Below are 7,524 nucleotides of genomic sequence, written 5' to 3' on the forward strand. Positions count from 1 at the left end.
TGGTGTATCGTCCACCTGCTGCTTACTCAGAGTTTTTGTCTGAATTCACAGAATTTCTGTGATTAATGCTTTGTACGGATAAAGAAATTATAGTGCGTGACTTTAATATTCATGTAGATATGTAGATATATTCAAAATGTTAACAAACCAACTCACTGTTCTAATCACACCCTTGATCTTGTACTGACTTATGGCATAGAAGCTGAATATTTTACAGTATTCCCTCAGAACCCTGTTTTATCTGATCATTCTTTAGTAACATTTGAATTTACAATAATGAACTGCACAGCATCTGGGAAAAAATTAACTACTGTAGATATTTGTCTGGTAATGCTGTTACCAAATATAAGGAAGTTATTCCATCTTTATTATCTCCGTTGCCATGTGCCAGTTTTACAGAGGGCAATGGCCTAAACTTTACTCCACCAGATATAGATTATCTAGTTGATAGTACTGCTGCTTCATTACATACGACCCTTGACTCTGTTGCCCCTCTGAAAAATAAAGTCATAAATCAGAGGAAGCTAGCTCCATGGTATGATTCACAAATACAGTACCAGTCAAAAGTTTGGACACACCTTCTCATGCAGTGGTTTTTCTTTATTTTTATTACTTTCTACATTGTAGATTCATACTGAAGACATCAAAACTATGAAGGAACACATATGGAATTATGTAGTTAACAAAAAGTGTTAAACCAACCAGAATATGTTTTATATTTTAGATTCTTTGAAGTAGCCACCTTTTGCTTTGATGACAGCTTTGCACACTCTTGGCATTCTCTCAATCTGTTTCATGAGGAAGTCACAACAGCTGTGCCTTGTCAAGAGTTAATTTGTTGAATTTCTTGCCTTCTTAATGAGTTTGAGACAATCAGATGTGTTTTGCAGAAGTTGGGATGGCCATGATATTGATTACTGTTTTAATCAATATCATGGCAAGAACCGCTCAGCTAAGTACAGAGAAATGACAGTCCATCATTACTTTAAGACATGAAGGTCAGTCCATCCCCAAGATTTCAAGAACTTTGCATGTATCCTCAAGTGCAGTTGCAAAAACCATCAAACACTATGATGAAACTGGCTCTCATGAGGACTGCCCCAGGAAAGGAAGACCAAGAGTTACTTCTGCTGCAGAGGATAAGTTCATCAGAGTTACCAGCCTCAGAAAGCCTCAGATTAGAGCCCACATAAATGCTTTACAGAGTTCAAGTTGCAGACACATCTCAGCATCAACTGTTCAGAGGAGACTGCGTGAATCAGGCCTTCGCTGTCAAATTGCTGCAAAAAAAAAAAAAACACTATTGAGGAAGGACAAAAAGAAAAAGAGAATTGTTTGGGCTTAATCAGTTAATCTTTAAATCTTTATACTGAAGATGAAAATCTTTAATACTAATTTTTTAAAAGGCTCAGTAATTTGCTAAAACACCTGTTGTCTGTAGTTTTTATCAGACAAACGGTAGGAAATATCACATTTCTCAGGGACTATTTTGATCAGTGGATTGATCCACATTTGGTGCTATACAATGTGCCAACAGAACCAGGAGGAACTTACTTTCTAAATTGCACTACTGCCAACTATGCTGCTGCCATTCTGCACATTCTGTATTATACATCGGGCTTTTTTCTCTTTATTCTATTTTATTTATACCAGAATATTATCTGTATATAGGTTTGACTATTCTTACATAGGTTTTACAATTCTATCTTGTTTTTGTTTGTGTTTTGTTTTTACTTAATGGCACCTCTCACTTGGTGAAGGAGAAACGGTATTTTGATTTTCCTGTATGTCCTGCACATATAGCGAATTGACAATAAAGAATCTTTGAATCTTGAATCTTTGATGATCAGTCCCTAAGGGGACTGTTTTGGACGCCTTGACAGCAGTGCTTGAACTCTTTTGGACTTTTGCTTAAACTCTTTATAAACCCTTGGACTCTTGAGGACTTTTGTTCAGTTTCTTAAGTATTGGTAAAACTTTTGTTTTTGAAATAATGTCACTTTGGTTCTCGTCTCTTGAGTTTTGGTTTTGTCTTTTCCTGTTTTATTTTGAAACCCTGGTCCTTGTGTATCTCTTTATGGGTTACTTTCTGTCTTTTTCTGCTTTCTCTCCATTGCTGATTGGTTGCCCGTCCTGATATGTGTCACCTGTTGTAAATTACCTCCTGTATATTTAAGTCTTGTTGCTCCCCCTGTTCCTTTGTCAGTTAGTCTGTGTCTCAGCTCATGTTTGCACCTGTGGTTCATCTCCTGGAGTCTCTGTTTTCTTCCTGGTGTCTTTTGTTTGTTGTCTTATCTGTTTCCCTGCCTGTGCACCGTCCTGGATTTGCCTCCTGTTTCTGCATTTGGGTCCTCTTCCTTATGTTCCTGGCTGGACAGCAGTGTCACACAACAGTTACAGGCAGTGATGACAACTGCAGGACCTCACCACTCTAAACGTTGTTATAGCCCAAGGTTTCGAGGTTCACAGGTTTGTAGCAGTTCTCTTACTTTGTGGCTGAGGGTCCAGGTTCATTACTGAAGTTTGGAACATCTAACTCTTTCGACCAGTCACTCTTCATAGCCAGACAGCTGGATCCTGGATCCTCTTCTTCCTCCACACAAACCCTCATCTTCTGGACTTCAGTCTGAGAGGGAAACCGGTAAAACAGACTGTGAGCTCAGACACACAAAGAATCAGGACACACAAGTCTGATCAAGCGTCACATGCAAGACTGAGAGAACAGGAAGAAGCACACACACACCGACACACACACACCCCCACACTAACAGAGTCCACAGTGAAATAAAAACAGGCAGCTCTCCACCTGGGGTGGAGCCAGACATTGTGAACATCTGGGGCTAAGCCCTGAGGGGGGTCTGGGTGTCCTCCCCCAGAAAATTTTGAATTTCTTAGATGCGATTTCCTGCATTCTAGTCCATTTTAGGGTGACCTGCTGGACAATCCCTTCTGATTCATAGCCTACATGTTCAGTTGCAGGGCCTGCACAAGATAATACTATTTAATGGAAATTAACAATAACCACTTAAGAACTGACTTCTAGAATTTTTTTATGTAAACAACAATGGCAAAATTGAGACTTATAAATGTGAGACTAACTTTCAGTAGATTCAAAGTAGGGTTGCAGAGAAGGACTGTTTGTTTGTTTGTTTTTGTATTTTATAAGTGGTATGTTCACTGTGCTTAGTCAACTGTAAACTGTATGCAAATATCATATTGGCAGACAATGCTCCGCTATAGCAGGATAATAACAATACTTTTTAAATGGGGGTTCGTCATTCAAACGTGTATTTTAACTGTTAAAAAAAACTACTACTGCTTGCAGTCAGAGAGTCAATCGGCCCTCATGGAAGGTATTAGCCCATGTTAGCAACAACAGCTAACTACTTAATTCACTCAAGTGAAACTAAGGAGTCAGCGCCGATGGCATCATGATTGAGGGGCGTTATAAACACACAGCATGTAACGCAACACCTTCACTTCTTCATCCCTTTCCTGACTCTGTTCAAGTAATCCGGTCGTCTTCTTTCTCTTTCTGAAACCACTGCGTTCACATCTCTGGGCAAATAGTCCATCTGTTCCAGCGTGGCGGTTTACGTCGGTATTGAACAAAGATCTCGTATTAACAGTGAGCGGTCTCACTCCTGCGATTATGCAGCCTCCAATGACCAAAGCGATCAGCAGAAAGTGGGACGTCGGCCTTATACAAGATCTTTGCAGAACCAAAGCAGTCAGAGTAACTACATTACCTTTTGATTAAGCACCTTGGTTGTTGTTGTTGGCTATTTGCTCAGTAATAAGTATTAATGCAGTTTATAGGGAACATTGTTTCAGGGTTGTAATCATTTTTAAAAGCTTAAAAAGATCCGGGGCTTTTGAAGTGAGATTCGGGGCTTCAGTCCCAAAAGCCCAAAAGGCCCCCGCTCCGCTGCTGCTCTCCACTTAGTCAGTTTATTGACAGTAAAATAATAATAATGTTGTATTAACACTCACCCTGCCTCAGCCTTCAGTTTTCCTCCTCCTGCTCTGTTTAGTTCAAATGGAGTCTGAACTAACTGACTGAACACTTTCAGGTTTACCTGCTCCTCCCCTCTCCATTTACAGGAAGTCACACAATGTGTGTGTGTGTGTGTGTGTGTGTGTGTGTGTGTGTGTGTGTGTGTGTGTTGTTTACAAGTTTAGAACTTGTTTCAATTTGTTGTGTTTTGTTTGTTAAAATCATGATTAATGTGTTTTTAGCTAAATCAGATTTAACTTAGTGTTTTTACAGACTTACTATAAAATAAACAATATGAATGATGTTTATTATCCTTATTATAGGAGAGAAGGAAGAGTTTTTTTACTCATAAGTTTAGAACTCGTCTCATCGAGCCAGAAATTTCATTTAGATTTATGATTCAAAAGATTAAAACACACCGAGGCTCTTTATTCTTTGCACCAGTTTAGTGGAATCGTGTTGACAATTTACTCCCATAAATGTTAAATATGGTCTATGTAGTGTTTTATCTGCTGTTTTGCTCCTTGTGTCAGGAAGCTCCCACCAGTTCCTCCTATACAACAAGCAGTACATGATCAACCTACAAAAGGTCCTTTCTCCTCCTCCTCCTCCTCGTCCTCTTACTCCTCCTCCTCCTCCCGCCTCCTCTTAATCCTCTTCGTCCTCCTCCTCCTTCCTCCTCATTGTCCCTCTCAGCCAGTAGACTCTGTTTAGTTAGATGAACACTCTGAACTACTGTCAGTACATAGTGTCTTATCACACTGGCCATTTCACTACTGCACTGCTGTAGATATATAACACGGCCTCTATTTTGTTCGTTGGTTCATGCTGCCCTTACCTCAAACTGGTTGAATCACTGTCTTATTTATTGACCACATGTATATATTCAGTATCCAATGCCATTCCTTTATGTACATTTGTCTTGCCCCTTGTGTATATATATTGTACATATGTCTTTATACCTACCACTGTCCCTGTTCTACTGCTGATGATGCTGTTTTGGACTGTTGTTGGTCATTTGGACTCTTTGGCATGATCAGCCCCTGGGTCAGTTTTTGGGTTCTATTCTGCCCTTGCAAGACGGCAGCTGACTTCAAACTTGGCAGATTGTTAAACAGTTTCTCAATATAACACTGCAGAGTCTTCAGGTAGGTTTCGATGTTTTACTTAAGAAAATCTGTGAAAAGAAGAACGTGAGTGGAGATAACAACTTTGATGAAGGCTGAAAGGAATTACAGTAAACCTGCAGGAACAGACAGTGCAGTAGGCCAGTTACCTTCAGTGTATTTAAGTCTTGTTGCTCCTTTGTGTCTTGGTCAGTTTGTGTGTGTTAAATCCACTTTAATCCTGGCTGGCATGTTCTCCACAAGCCTTTCACACTGTTGAGGGGTAATCTTCTCCCATTCTTCTTGAATTACTGTTTTTAATTCTTCCAAATTGTTTGGTTTCCACATTGAAACACCTTTTGATAATCCACCAAAGATTTTCAATGGGGCTCATGTTCGGGGATTGAGCTGGCCACTCTAAGACCTGGATATTGTGCTCCTGCAGCCAAGTTCTACTTGACCTGGATGTGTGGCAAGGGGCATTATCTTGCTGAAACATCCAGTTTTGTCCTCGACGGAACAGTATATTTGCAGAAGGGAGCATGTGGGTTTGGAGAATGGCACAATACTTAGCAGAGTTCAATGTGCCATCACAGACAGTGAGGTGACCAACGCCAGCAGCACTCATACATCCCCAAACCATGATACTGCCTCCACCGTGCTTGACAGTAGGTACTGTACATGCTGGAGATAATGCCTCACCTGGCCGTCTGCATACAGTTTGGTTTGACCACTGTTGCTAAAGCTCACGTGATGTCATTCGGTGGTTTTCCCTGCACATGCGGATCAGGATGTGGTCATTTCTCGCTGAAGACACTCTTGGTTTCAGATCTTGGTTTGTCTTCCAAGCTCTTTGTTTATATTTCTTCAGTCTGTATCCAACTGCTGAAGGATTGCATCTGCACTTTCTGGCTATCTGGCGGCAGCTGTACCCTTCCTGGCTGAGAATCTTTATCTTTAGTCGTGTTTCTTGTGTTAAGTTCCTTGTTTTAGCCATTTTTGATCTGAAGAACTCTCAAATGTGCTGGCTTTATATAGACACAAAGCACCCTAACAAAAATTGTCTTCAATAAAAAGGATGATCTTCATTAGTGGGTCAGTGGTACCACTATACTCCAAATTTCTTAAGTATTTTTATGGAGCTAATCAATTTTAAGTTTTTAATGGCTGATTTTAGGATTGGTTTAGTATTGTGGCTGTGACTGTACAAAAACAAATTGCACTTGGAAACTTAAGAGTGATTGTTAATGCAATACTTCACAAATGCATGGAGTGTCCGAAAACTTTTTTCCACCACTGTATTCACACACACACACACACACACACACACACACCTCAAATACAACATCAAAACAACATCATCACACCTGGACGAAAAACCTAAACCCCCTGATGTCCAAAACAAACATGGACAACATGTTATTACCCTGATAGTGGTTTCTTAATGTTTTATTATTTGTTTCTTTTACCACTTGGTTACACACACACACACACACGCACACATATATATACACATATATATCTTATATAACTGTAATATATCTTATTACTGTAATTCAAGAAATACCATTAGGCATGCTGTTCTCTCCACAATTGAGGTTAAATTCAAGCAGCTCTTTATGTACTGACCAAATCCCTGGATATCATTGTCTGTATTTTAAACTCATCCTTACTTTAGTATTTTAATAAAAACCTACCTGCTTCTAACTCAGATTGTGCGATACATGCTGCAGCAAGGCATTGTTTTCTACTGCCCCCCTCTGGCTCAGATGAGGAATAACACCATCATGAAGGTGTTTAGAGCAAATCAAAAAATCTATTTGATGGCCTCACAGCTCATGCCAGACAAATCTAAAAAAAAAAACTCCCGCAGGTCTGAGTCTGTAAACTGGTGACTTAAATTTAAAGTGACATGTAAACAATGAGCAAATATCTATTTTGATTTAAATGTAGCTTTTCTTTCAGGAACATTTATATAACATTCATTATAATTAGAACCAAATTATCCTGGACATTTCCTGGAAAACAGGACATTGTATGTAATGTAATAGTAGTAATGCAGCAATGTCTCATACATTTTTCTGATAATACTTTTCATTTACTTCAGATGTAGAATCTTCACTAAACACTAAAAAAGTAAACATTGTGCCCACTTCCCTTTTTACATTCATTTTAGACAGAGCCTGTTTCTGGATAATTTATTATTACTAACTTATTATGGGTAAAAGTTTGGGTTTTGCAGTTCAAATTACTCTGCACCAATATATGTAGATTTACACAAAGTAGATGGTGGTTAAGAAGAAAAAACAACAACATAAAACCTTAGTGCTGTAATTTAAATGTAATTCATTCAGCTCTGAGCATTAAATTGTGAATGAATAAAATATTCCACATCACAGAACAGTGTTCACACTGTTCACT

General features: G+C 39.1%; 1 long non-coding RNA gene across 1 annotated transcript; it reads right to left on the bottom strand.

The window, feature by feature from the left end:
• Positions 1 to 859: 859 nt before the first annotated feature.
• Positions 860 to 4,029, bottom strand: LOC121191862. The gene is made up of 3 exons (XR_005895145.1): positions 3,994 to 4,029; positions 2,490 to 2,626; positions 860 to 1,280 (listed from the first exon to the last, which is right to left on the bottom strand). It is a non-coding gene; the product is annotated as an uncharacterized LOC121191862 (long non-coding RNA).
• Between the last annotated feature and the right edge of the window lie 3,495 nt (positions 4,030 to 7,524).

Source organism: Toxotes jaculatrix, chromosome 13, assembly GCF_017976425.1.
Source record: "Toxotes jaculatrix isolate fToxJac2 chromosome 13, fToxJac2.pri, whole genome shotgun sequence".
NCBI classification, from domain to species: domain Eukaryota; kingdom Metazoa; phylum Chordata; class Actinopteri; family Toxotidae; genus Toxotes; species Toxotes jaculatrix.